The following is a 14,503-nucleotide window of genomic DNA, read 5'->3' as shown; positions in this document are numbered from 1 at the left end:
AAGCCAATAATTTGGTTGAATTATTTTCAGATCAATTGTTTATAACACGTTAGATCTAAGAATCTTGAGAGTTTAGTAGTAAATTAAGGTGGTGTTTGGCAGTATAAATCCACTCTAGTCAATTGATTTACATTTACTGGGGCACACAATCACATGAAGAAAGATAAGAGACAAAATCCAAACGTATGGAGCTTGCTTTATATTTTAATTAAGTGTGGGGAAGTCCTAAAAATGTGTGGTATTGGTTAAAAAAAAAAAAAAGAATGAGCAGCAGGAATTTAAAAACTCTCATTCACGTATCTGGGGTAAAAAGTTCAAAAGTGCCTAAGTGACTCAGTAGCCTAAATCCCATTTTCAAGGTCACTAAAGGGCCAGAATTTTCAGGGTATTTAGGTGCATAAGTATGCAGGTGGACATCTTGTGGAGTCTTTTGAACACCTATGCTCCTAACTAGGATTTAGACACTTAAGTACGGTACTTTCGAAATTCCTACTAGGTTCCTATTTGCATCTTTAGGTATCTAAATACCTGTAAAAAAACTGGCTCTAAGTTACTTAACTGCTTTTGAAAAATGTTTCACATTCCTCATACAAAGATTCCAGTTAACGATGCCAGAGATTCCAGTTATCCAAATTGGGCTTCTCTCTATAGGCTGGTTACATGCAATACTTCGGTTGTAAAACAGCTCTTGGGGCCACATTCTTTTCTGGTGTAAATTCACAGTTAATATCATGGATGTGTTTCTGAGAAAGTCTGAGTAATAAATATTTAACAAATATCTTAAATTAGGAGAGAAGTCAATGATTACACTTTCTCAAAATAGATCTCCAATCTCACCACGATTCTTTCCCCAAGATTGAACTGCCTTCTACTTATTCATAAAATCTGTTCTTTTGAATTTTAAATGGTAGCTCTGTCCATCACCTCCACTACCACTCTTGGATTAAAGAAATATATGATGCACAAAAGATATGACAAATCACATCTGCTTTAGTGCTTCAAAGTGTTAAGAAGTGGCCCGTAGAACACACGTCACTATTTTCTTTTGTGAGTAACTAAATATTTTTCCCCCTCTCAACAGAGTGGTGAATGCCACAAATCCCCTAGAAATCCTGAGAATGTAATTTGAGGAAAATATATGGGTCAGACTATTTATCTCTCTCTACTTTAACACACTTCTGTAGATCTCTTAATTAAAGGGAAAAAATCACAGAGGAGAAAATATTAGTCTCTCCAGCTGCCTGAGGCAACCAAAGTGGCATTTTTAATTTTCTGTGAACAACAGACCAAATTTATAGCACTTTGATGTAGCTAAATAAGATTACAGATGACAAATGGAAAGTATAGGCTAGTATTTTGTACTGAATATTGACTTATTTATTGTTATTTTTAAAGGAAACAAGCCCAAGCTCAAACACTTACAAAAGAGATCTATTTTGAGAAAATAGAAAACCCCAATCCTGTAAAATATAAGGTATTTCTGAGCTAAGTTCACCCATGCAGACCCCCCGTTCAAGTCAATGGGGCACATCAATCCATGTGCATTTATTTTGCAAAATGGGAGCCTCATGCCTCACCTTTAACATCACACAACAACCTGAAGTGCAGTTACAGCCAGAAAGCTATGCAAGTATGATAATCCCTCAACAGATCAATCTGGTCCCTGCCTGTATTTACAGTCACGCCTGCTTTAATTTTTTTTAATGTCTTTTAGCACAGAAAATCAAATAGAGCTTTGTGTGAGCTGGATTCTCTTTAGTCTCATGAACCATCAAGCTACTGGTGGTGCTCCATGAGCCTGAAAGAACACAGTTTGACTTTCAGATTCAATGGTTGATATCTATTGTTGGCAGATAGATAAACAGCTTCTTGTAAAGTGAGAAAGTTTGTTATTGAAAGGCACAGAAAGAATAAATACAAATTCCTACCTTAATGATACTTTTAGAGTCACTTTTCAGAGTAGTAGCACACTTTAAGGAGGGAGAGTGATTAGTATGTGTCCTGTTGAAACTAGAGTGGAGTTTTAGGTAGCTAGAATGTAATTTCTGAAACTGAAATTTGGACTTGACACCTAGGGTAACTAATAGCCTTATTCCTGCAAAGAACACTGTGGATGCTTTAATGATCATGCTCCATATTGTTCCCCTGTCCAATGAGAGTTCTACACACACAACCAGTATAGATTATGATCCCAAGAATAACTAAGAGTTTAGTTTTACAGTTTCTAAAGAAATGCTCTACAGCAACTCATTTCTATGCTGGGGTACTAGTTCAATAGTAACTCAGACAAGATAACTCTACTGACATTATGACCATTACCACATTTGCACACTAGTATTTGTGTTTTAACATGACAGCAGTTTTAAGGAAACCACAACAAACGACTCTGTTCAGTGATTAGCAATGCGATTTATATGTTTGAGATTTATAGGTTGTTATTGATCCCTAAACTGTTGTAAGATCCAAACATAATTTACAATACATACAAGAACATCTATTTTTAAAAGACCCAACAAAGTAGAAACATGTCCTGGGATTATATACCCACCATTAAACAATTCAGGGCTTTCAGATGTCCCTTATCCAGCCTTCAAAATTAAGTATGTGAAGTTTGATCTGAGGTTTAATCCAGCAATCCATTACATAAAATGGAACATTAAAAGCAAATTAATTATATGTTTTCTATGTGATTATAATGTAGGCATAAAACTGGCGATTATCGTAGGCAAAGCTATAGAAAATAGGAACCTGATTATATGCTCTTTCAAATCACTTGTTTTTTCATGAAGCTGATGCATATTGCCTTTAAAGATGGAGATATAATTATAGATGAATACTGAAGTAAAAGCAATACTCTGTGAAGGACCTTGATTCTACTTCCTGTGAAGTGCAATTAACACATATTCACTAGTTTCAGCTAATATTAGAGCTGCCAGCTGTTACACTGGTGTGAACTGAAAGAGTTTGGGGATAAATTCCATCCTGAGTTACACACAGTAAAAGCCTAACCCTTCTCCTCAGGAGGGATATTTTCATTAAGGTTTGGCACTCAGGAGATCTGAATTCAGTTCCCAGGTGTGCCACAGGCTTCCTGTCTGGCCTTAGGCAAGTCACTTAGGGCCAGATTTTTGAAGGTATTTTAGTGCCTAAAGATACAAATAGATGCCTCGAGAAATTTTCAAATGTCTCTAAGTGCCTAACTCCCACTGATTTCAATAGCAGTTAGATGCCTAGGGGCTATTGAAAATCCCACGAGAAGCCTATCTGCCGCTTTAGGCACTGAAATATTATTTTTAAATCTGGCTCATGAATCCTTTTTGTGCCTCAGTTACTCATCTGTAAAATGGGGTTTGTCCAGCTTGTCTATTTAGACTGTAAACTGGGGCAGGGACTCTTTTCTGTGTTTGACAGTGCCTAGCATCATGGGGTCCCAATCTTGGTTGGGTCCTCTTGGTACTACTGTAATACAAATAGAGACTAATTATAATTAATTATTAATAAATGCTCCCATTGAGGTCAATGGAAAAATTCTCATTAACTTCACTAGATACCTCACTTGGCTCCCCTGTAAGGGTGTTAATGACGGAATCTGTCTGTTACTTAGCTTTTTCATGTACCTGTGCACTACAAAAATAGCCTTGGGTCTTGCTTGTTCCATGGTGATTTTATCTGTAGTTCAAGAAAGATTGCTAAACTTTATGTCAAAGAGCGTGATTCTGCTCAGAAACACCTCTGCCAATATGTAATGTGAGATCAATATTTGTCACTTATGCTATTCTTAGAAATCTTTTCTTTCCTGCTGGGTTACCTCCACCAGAGAAAAAAGATCATGTCAGGGTATTTCAAGCTTTATAAAACTTTCGCTTCCACTAAGCAAGTTCAGCTGTAGGAAATCTCCACTTATGCAATAAATGTACTCAGAGAAAAGCTTTTTCCAGTGTATTTAGGGTACCCAATAATCACCAGTTTCTGAGGCCAACTCATGGCTTAATCCACAAATGCTACTCAGATCAACTCAGTTTTATGCACTAATAAATAAGGTCCTGTACATGTTCAAATAGGAATTGAGGGTACTCAGTATCTCTTGGCATTAAGCTCTAGTAGATTGGGTCTTTTGGTTACTTGTTCTACGGTGGAAGAATACAACACAATGAACCTTCTTTTGTGACTACCTTGCACCATCTAATTCTCCCTAGTACTTAGTAGTCCTTTTATAAGAACTTTTTTCTCTGTGGCCTGGCTCTTTAAATTTTGCAGAGCCAAAAAGGAATAGGCCTAAAGTGGCCATTTTGCAGGTAGCTTCTGCATGTTCCATTCTCTTCCCTGCTAACCGGTAAGCACTCTTGCATTTTTCCTCCATTTTCCATATCTTAATCTGCAGAGATGTTATGTTCTCATGTCTATGCATTATGACCTTCAGGATAGAAAAAGAAAGAACTGCCTCCAGTTCAAGTAAAAATAAGTCAAATCCACCTGCCTAGCCACTTGGTTAAACTACTTATGAAACTTGGACCCAGATTTACTTGAATAGGTTGGGCATAATTTCTAGGACTCATCAGACAGAAGTAAGTATTTGTGCTCTGCTGATCTCTTCCAGGATTGGCAAGGTATGGTATTTGTAGCACTTGCGCAGGACATAACTGTGAATTTCAAGATTCTAGGCTAAGGAAGTTAGTGCATGAGTCAGTGAAATATCAAGTTATGTGGCAGCTTTTGAGTTTGCCCTTCATTTAGTGTGTTTAATTTTGTTGTATTGCTATAAAAAACCTGCCACAGAAATTTTTTAAAAAGTTGCCCTGACAAGCTTGACTTTTGAAGGGTTGGCTCCAATCTGTAGAGTTATTTGATATTTTTCTTCAATTTCCTTTATCTTCTTTTAAATGAAGAAATAGAAAAAATGTTTGGCGAGCACAGGGATACCCCTCTAACCATCACTGAAGGCGCATGGCACCCCAAAGGGCACAGACAGGTGGCAGACCCCTGGTCCCTCCACATGAGGCCCAGCCAAGGGAGCTGGTTTAGGAGTGTGGAGGGGCAGCAGCAGGCTGTACCATCTAAAGGGATGGTGCAGCACATGCATTTCTCTGCACAGCTGGGGAGCTCGGGAAGAGATTGTGTCTCATCCACTCCATCCAGCCAGATGGTAAATTACACAACATGTACTTGCTGTTAGTCCATTTCCCAGCAGAGAGGCTTCCAAATAACAAGTACCACTATAATAAGCCTTATTTCAAGACTTCCTTACTGGCAACCTTAGCAGAGAGGCCAAGGAGTAAATGGTTATAGAAACTGAATTATGCCTAGAAATGGCATCACTCCCAAAGAAGGATCATTTGAGTCAGACTTATGAATTGGCATGGGGCTCTCTGTGCTGCACCTGCAGTGATGGAGGAATTCGGTCTCCAGGGCTATGCAACTGGCATGCTTGCAAATACTATCATTTGCACAAAAATCTACAAACAAGCTTCCCCCACAAAACAAACAAACAAACCCCTTCTGCATATTTGAAGCAGCTTTCTGTTTTGCCCCACTGAGGAAGTGGCTGCTGTTAATTGAACAGGGAACTGAAATACTTGTTCTAGGCCAGAGGCAAAGCTTGACAGCATAATATAGTACACATTCCTACTAAAGAGGTGTGCACAGATAAATAGTGTATGCGCTGTTGATTCCAGCTAAAGGAAATAAAAACTTGTTTCAGCAACATAAAACTTTTTTTCCCTTTTCTTTCTTCAGTGAAACATTTCCTTCTGGTTGTAGTTTTGCTTATTGTAGCCAAGGCTTTTGAAAGTGACTAGTGATTTCAGGCACATAAATATTTGGGAACTCAATAAAAGACACCAGAAGGGGAGATGGTTTTCAGAAAGGACTGAACAATAAATGCTGCAAATAAAGCCCTTTAAAATATTTCAAGTTGAGTGCCTAAATACTGAGGGACCCCAAATCATTAGTCGCTTTTGGAAGCCTTGACTTGCTCTTATTGCACATTGTTATTTGACTCCATTCCCCTGAGCACCGTGCCAGAAACCTGTTCCAGCACAGCAGTAACAATTTCTAGAAAAAAGTTTTCAGTCTAATTTTTAAAAAAAGAAAAGCATCCAAATGCCAATTTGAAGTCACACTGCTGATCAGCAGTACTTCTTTTTATTCTGATTCTGCATGCAAGTGCAAAGTGAAGTCCAGCTATTGTATCACTGTTGTTGATAGAAGAGGTTCTAGAGCACACTTAAGACTAATTCAACTAGTTTAATATTCTTCTTACATGGAGAATTCTTTTCTTTAGGAGTGTATGCCAGGTTCTTATGAGAGTCTGCCTTGGTATTTCTGTAATTTAGGCTGATTTGTCTTGACTTTCAAGTTCAGTATAGCAAGCCTAAGGGAAGGACAATATTTATTTAGGGTAGCCCTTGAGTTTAAGGTGCAAGCTATCAAATCCCATTTATTACTTAGTTTTATTTGTAAGGCATGTGTGCAGGTGCATAGTTCGAGGTGGGGGTCTTATTTTGCTAGATTTGAGCTGCCTTGGCTTAGATGGTCTGAGAAGTTTTTTAGTATCTTGTTGATATTTATTATTATTATTAGCCACAACTGGACTATCCTGTGGGAATGGCTTTTTTGAATAAATTCACAACAATATCATGCATCACTTTTTATAGATAAGGAATATGTCAGCTACATGTCATTGTCAAAGTGAGCTAGGCATTAGGATGCTAAAAAACATTGTATCATATTAGGCGTAAAACTATTGGGTTATAGCAGACAGACAATCTTGTGTGTATGTAGGATTTTAATATCCATAATTAAAATATTGTCTGGCAAATATTTTCTATGATTATCAGTCAGATGTACCAGGGTGAGGTTTTTACCTGAGTAGAAACTAAGCCAAAGAAGCCTGGAAGCTTCTGGTGAAACTAACTAGTGACTTCAAGGATTAAGGAGAGACAATGGGCCAGATTTTCAGCTCCATGTCCATCCAGGTAATTTGGCTGCAAGTGACAAAGTGAGAATTCCCTCAGCAGATGGGAATGCTGAATGTGCCAGCAGAGCCTGCTCCTTTATCAGCTGGCCCACTCTTCTGGTCTGAGAATGCATTGACTGGAGCGCCACTGTGCCCCTTCTCAGCTGACCTGTGATCCTTCAGGGAATCAGCCAGCTATATTAAATTAAAGTAGCCCTCTCCTCAGTCCTTCATCTTGTCACAAAAAGAGAATATGGCCCACTATGTACTACGAATTATTTTATCACTAACTTTACACTGGTTCAGTTAAGACTTGGGAAGTTTTACTAGCATTATATAATGCCATATTAATGTTTTTAGATACAGATCCTTTTATATAAGTGGTACAGAGGTTCATGTAAAGTCAACCTATTGTTTCTTATGAGGCACTGTGTGCAGATCTCATCTCCAAAGACCACAAAATGGAAAGGGCTATCGAAATATTAAAAATGTGCAGGATAAAATATTAAATAAGTGTAAACTGTGCTGAAGTATAATGGAAAAATTCTCTTTCAAAGCTAAACCAGCTTTTATTTCCCCAAAGAAATGACCCAGCAGATTTCTTTATGATGATGTCAGGTGGAAAGTAGACCCTGAGGCCTTAAAATCAAGAATAATGAGTTCCATGACTAAAGCATCATTCTGCCTTCAGACTGTAAAAAAAAAAAATGTGAAAATGGCTTTTCATAGAATTACATTCTCACCAGTCTGTTCCAAGTTTTTTTAGAATCGCTTCAGTGATACCACACCCAGTCTGTCTAAGACATCTGTGAATCAAACCTCTTGTTTATAGGTATGACTATACAGTTTAAGGATACTCCCTGCTGACTCATCTGAAACGACAGCTTACAAAATATCAAGAAATGCTTGTATTCATTGGAACAATGTCAGCATGCAAAACTTTTCAAGACAAGCTGGCCTTCATGTCTCATATCTCCATGAAGACAAAGAAGTGAAAAGTCATTCAGAGATGCATGCATTGAAAACATATCTCCATGGAGATAGAAGCTCAGAATAGAACAAAGAACAGACCTTCCATTAAGATATTAGGCATGAACCTGACCTCAGTTATACCTGTGCAACACTCTTAGGAGTGGAATTTGTATGTACACACCCATGCCAACAGGGTAACTGTACTGAAGAAGGGGCTTACCCCCATTCAGGGGATACAGCCATATACTCTCATAGGCTCCACTAGGGGAGAAAAGCTTTAAAATCCAGTTAGTGACTGGGAATGACCCTTTAAGTTATTTTCAAAAGGACATTGCCTCCCTTGAGTGGGGTAACATGGGTTTATCTGAGGAAAGAACTGAGCTGAGGAAAATCAGCACCTCAGAAACATGTCTGCTCAGCACGCTAAACAACTAAAACCTCAATTACTCAGACGTACAGCTCTCTAAGAGAGTAAATACAACCCATCACAAGCTTACACCCTCTGAGGGAATCTGGGAAACCGCTCTGAATGTGACTTTAGGAAGGGAGAATAATGAACACATTTCTAGCAATAACAGAAGAAATGAGGAATACCAAGTCCAGTACTTCATGTTTACTTATATTCCCATGCACTGAAACCAAGATGTGTCACAACTACTGGACAGTGATAACAGATGAACTATTTCTTACATAAGGGAGAACAGAAAAACAAATGACTATAAAAGAGATCATTCAAATAATAAATACTGTACGGGAACAAAGATTCCTTGCAATTAGCTGCATAACTTGTTTGTTAGGCAGTGTGCAGGATGATTTAGATAATTAGTGAGTTGATCACATGACAAAATTACTTCATGTATTATTTTCCTGTGACCAACTTTGCATTACCCAGAAGTGGAAATCCCAGAGGGCCACCAACAAGAGAATAGGTGGAGAAGTGTCATAATACAAACCTGTGAGAGAGTGGAGTACAAAATGAAAAATAGACTGAAAATTTGAGGACAATCTGGAATCCCTGAAAAGACCTTATGTCTTAAACGTAGAGTGGCATCGACAACATGGGTTTTAGTCTTGGTTCTGCCACTGATCCACTCTATGACTTTGGGTATATCCTTTCTCTTCCCACCTTTTATCTAGCTGATCTGTTTAGGGCGTAACATCTTTGGGGTAGAAATTGCCTCTTTCTATGTGTTTGTACAATGGCTAGCACCATGGGGCCCTTATCTTTGTTGGGATCTCTAGGCACCTCCATAATACAAATACATACTACTGTAAAAGTTTAGTATTAGATATAGTATCAGCCCAGGGATATCTCTTCTAATTGCAGTGAACTTATGTGAAAGATGAATTTTGCCCATTCTCTTTTTGTTACAAATCTCCTTTGTTGTCACTGCTTTTGGAAAATACTTAGAAAAATTGATCATTTTTAAAAAAAAAAAAGACTATAAACTAGAATTTAATTTTATTAGCATTTTAAGGCAGCTCACAGTGCTATAAATAATATGTTAATAGAAGTGTTGAAACAGCATGCAACCAACCTCTGGAAAATGATATGCAAAATAAAGCAATGTTTTTGAATAAGCTGCTGTTATAAGATAGTTTAGGCTCTTATGGGTAGAAGAAAGGCCCCAATAATAGTAGAAGCTATATTTTAAGACAAAGAAGAGCATTACCAGGTTGGGGACATGTGTTTGCATATTGCATAGCAAATCCTTTGCAGAAAGGTTAAACTTGAGGGGGGAAAAGTTACAAAAGTTACATCCTAAAAACAATGCAGGGATGTCATGCAAATTGCAGGCACAAATGTTCAGGCTTAATGTGGCATCAGAGGCCAGGCTGAATTAGAAATTTTGTGTTTAAAAGGGGGGTTCAAGCATGAGCATGGACAAGATGTAAATAAAACTCTGTTTCACTATTACAACTTTTAATAATGAAGTGTTGTCCGGGGTTTCATTTCAAGTTATGGCTGGTGACTCCCATTCTAACAACCAACATTACAAATAATTAACCTTATCTTAGAGATAAAGAAAAAGAAGGAAAAGTAATTAAAGCTTTAGAAATGTAAAGTAAAATAAGGCTTTCAGTGTAACAATATCCCTTATTCCCTTTCCCTTTAGAGGTAGAGCGTTTTTGTAAGGGGGGATAATAAAAATCCTGTTTTACAGTCTTTTAGATGATATTAAAGATGGTAAAAACTGTCCTTTCTGGGGAAAACAGAAGTAGGTAGTTGAGATGGGCTCGAGCTACATCTAAAGTTATTGAAGTCCAATCCTTTAAGGACAAAACAAATACACACAGAAGGAAACAGAAAAGAGCAGAAAAGATAGAAAACACAGCTTCTGTCTCTGGTGCTACTTCTCACTTGCAGCCTCATGCTGGAGAAACACTGGCACAGCACACAGCTCTATCAGCTTCTCTGAGACCTGGCAAACTGGCACCAATATTCGGCTCTTTAGGTCATGTTTTTTAGCTGCCTTACTGGTCATGGGTTCACAGAATTGTTGCAAAAGATGCAGTCTTGGTCTACTAAGCCTGACCCTTATTAAAAGAGGGCAAAAAAGAGAGATGAAAAAGAGAAATAAGGTAAGGAAGGAAAAGGACACATGAAGGAAGGAAGGCATGACATTAGGAATCCAAGTCTCTCATGCCAGCTGGTGTTCAGAATTTAGGCAAAGTTGGTAGAGGTGGTGATGTCATTGGTTCCCCCTCTCTGGACTGATCTGGTCAGGATGACTTTTAGGATCAGGACAATGCAGGCCCAACAGTGTCATGGTGGATCCAAGGGTTCCCAGGAGATAGTAGAGGTGATAAAAACGTATTCCTCCCCCACACTTCCTTTCAGTGACCCCTAGATAAACACTGTCCAAGAACAGGTGTCAATCTTATCCTATTAGCATTAACCAATAGAAACATGTTTTGGTGATTTCAACTATAAATATTTCCTCCCATTTCTTGAATCTTTCAGCTTGCTGTCATATCAACCTGTGACTTTATCAGAAGCCTTAAAGTCCCTTTACAACAGTTCTTTTTACTTAAACAATCCAGTCTGTTGATCTCCAACTTTTCCTGTTTTTCATAAACAATTTTATGGAACAGCATGAGTTGGACTTTGTTGACCTTGGTCAATGTAGAGCAGTGGTTCTCAAAGCCGGTCCGCTGCTTGTTCAGGGAAAGCCCCTGGTGGGCCACTCTGGTTTGTTTACCTGCTGCGTCCTCAGATTTGGCCGACTGCAGCTCCCACTGGCCGTGGTTCGCCGCTCCAGGCCAATGGGGGCTGCAGGAAGGGCGGCCAGCACATCCCTTGGCCCGCGCCGCTTCCCGCAGCCAGTGGGAGTGGTGATTGTCCGAACCTGCAGACGCGGCAGGTAAACAAACCAGGGGCTTTCCCTGAACAAGCGGTGGACTGGCTTTGAAAACCACTGATGTAGAGTACAAAATCTGCATGACAACCAATAATATCAAAAATTATGAAACATGAGAAATACGGACCACAAACAGGTGTAGCACTGGCAAGGAAGAATAGGCCCCCAAATGTCAGCTAAAATGACATCAAAATTTTGGCATGCCTAATTCTACAACATGAGAGATGCCTGCACCAGCTAGCATGAAGTATGTTTGAACGAGCCCTGTTTCATGGCTGAGATAAAAAAAGAATAAGATATCAGTAGGGAACCTCCCACAAGTTCCATCTCAACTTCCAAGCATCACCAAAATTGTATGCCAAGACACAGGCACAGCAATCAGCAGATATGTTTGCATGATACCCATATAATAGACTCTTAGAAATGTAGGCTTGAAAAGGACCTCAGGAGGTCATCTAGTCCAGCTCCCTGTACTGAGGCAGGACCAAATACACCTAGACCATCCCTGAGAGGTGTTTGTCTAGTCTGTTCTTAAAACTATCCAGTGACAGAGATTCCACAGCCTCCCTTGGAAGCTAGTTCCAGTGCTTAACAATCCTTATACAGTAAAAGCTGTGCTATCTGGCACTTTACAAACCAGAAACCTCTATACTTCTTCATTGAAAGTCCAGTTTATAGTCTGGTTGGCGCAGGGCCAGCAGGCTTCCTACCTGGCTCCGCATGGCTCTCTGGAAGCAGTGACATGTCCCTGCTGCTCCTAGGCGGAGAAAGGCCCATGAGAGGTTTGGCGTGCGGGCCGCGGTGCAGAGTGCGGGCTCTGGGAGGGAGTTTGGGTGCAGGAGTGGGCTCGGGGCAAGGGGTTGGGGCGCGGGAGGGGCTCCGGGGTGCCAAATCCAGGTGGCGTTCACCTTGGGCGGCACCGCGCAAGCAGCCACATGTCCCTGCTGCTCCCAGGCAGAGGTGTGGCTAGGCAGCTCTGTGCTCTGCCCCCAACCCGCCCTGAGTGCTGGCTCTACAGCTCCCATTGGCCGAGAATTTGAATACATGTAGACTATCTAAATACTCTTTAACCTGTTCTTTCCCTATCTTTGCTTGCTTCCCTTCCCACTTCTTGTTAATATTTATTGGGTTAAGTATCTGGTCACAATTTACCTTTTAGTGAAGACTGAAGCAGAATAGTCAATAAACACCTCAGCCTTCTTGATGTCAGCCTTTATTAGCCTTCCTTCCCTGCAAAGTAGTGGACCTGCATTTTCCATTCTTTCATCTTTCTCCTAATGTATTTATAGAACCTCTTATTGTCTTCATGTCCCTTGTCTTTTATGATGCTGATTAATTTAAATAAATGAGGTGCAGTGCTGCAATTGTGGCCATACCATTCATTGGCACCCACGATGCCATATATATTTAGTACATGATTATCCATATCTGATACTTGCTGACTTACAGACTGACTGGAGCTACACACCCTGCATGAGTCTATATTAGGGTACACCAATGTTTGGAACACTCAGGCACCTGGCAATATGTTCAAAACATCCACATTATCATAAAATGTCTACAATGTTGATAGATCCTATGTTAGAGGTCACAATCTCCAGAACACATGCCTCTGAATGAGCAGGGAACACCGTAACAACCAAGTAATCATTGGATATTTATTTATCTATGCAGTCTTAAGGGTGCAGACCCTCGGACATATCAATCTGGGCCTGAAACCACTACACTTTAGCAAAGCGAAGTTCTGGAGGAGGAGGAACAGGGAACAGTTTTGACATGTTTGAGGACATGGGTTGTATAAAGAGGCATGCTCAGGGGGACAGAAAGGCACAAGTCCTGCTGAATAAGGGACTGTGTCTGATGCTTGAATTAGCAAACCACAGGCTGTTACATACACCAGTGAAGCTTAGTGAAACATTTGGTGGAGGTTCCTTCTGGCCAGTGTTTCTCAAGAACAACCAGAAGCAATTATGGTGCATTATAGTGACTGGATAAAGAGGTAACTCTGAAGAAACCTCTATGCCATAACAAAGAAGAAAAGAGTCGGAAGGGAAGGAGTGATTTTTTTAATGTAAATGTCTAGGGTTTGGGATACATCTGCCTCTTTTATGTGATGTCTTTTTGCTCTGTGCTGTTTGAATACCTGATGTTTGAATTGCGGTGGAACAAGTCTGTCATTAGATTTCTTACTACATAACATACTTCTCTTGCTGACATATATATATATATATATATATATATGTCACATTCATTTTGCTTCATGAAATTTGCAAGACAGTGTGTTATCTGCATGATGCCATGCTGTGCTGTCCTACAAATTGGCAACTATGTCTAGTAGTGAGAGACTTTTACCCGTGCAGTTCTCACTTACTCTGAAAATTGTATTCAGTTAGTCTCATGCTGATTTTGTGTTTCCTGAGCCTTAGGATATGAGTCAGTCTGCAAATGCCTCTCCAGACTGTAATAATTGTGAACATTTCAGGCTATCATCTCCCTCCTCCATTAAAGATATTCCAAATCTGATAGCAAGGTTGTGCAATATGTTGAAAGTCAGGAATACAGTATCTCTCAGACTGTGCTGTGGCAATATAATAAGAGGCCATTGCATCTTTCTTTGAATTGCATTTTCAGGATGTTACATGTTCTTTCTGGGGTGGATCTGATGGCTATGTGAGCAGCATTGTAGTTCTTCCTTAGGAGTTTAGTGACAAGAAAATGGGAGTCATTGTCACCTGTAAGAAAGGACAAATACAACTGCTATGTGGGTTTTGCATTATTATGGCAATCAGTATTTGTCTAGAAAATGAGAACATCCATAATTATATCAGGATTTGTTTTAAACCCTGAGTTTGGCAGGGATGTTGTAAATCCTTGTGTGTCAGAGCATAAACCAATTTATGAGGGTGCTGGGAAGAAACTTCCTCTGAGGGCAAGTTATTCCACAATTGTTCATTGCACAGGGCCTTTGCACCTTTCTCTGAAGTGTCTGGTACTGGCCACTGGGACAGTATGGGATACTGGGTAGAAGGACCACTGGTCTGATCAATCTTTCTCAATGTAAATGCACAGTGAGGTCAGTCTTGTACAAACAGCCAAACACTACCAAGATCATTGGTTCCAAATGCTGTAGCCAAGGCTGAATGTCTGAGGACATATGAGGTATGACATCATCCTGAGTACTGTGTGTCTTCAATATGGTGAATGAATGGAAAAC

Source organism: Trachemys scripta, chromosome 3 (genome assembly GCF_013100865.1).
Source record: "Trachemys scripta elegans isolate TJP31775 chromosome 3, CAS_Tse_1.0, whole genome shotgun sequence".
Classification (NCBI taxonomy): Eukaryota; Metazoa; Chordata; order Testudines; family Emydidae; genus Trachemys; species Trachemys scripta.
Note: the sequence above shows the minus strand (reverse complement) of the source record.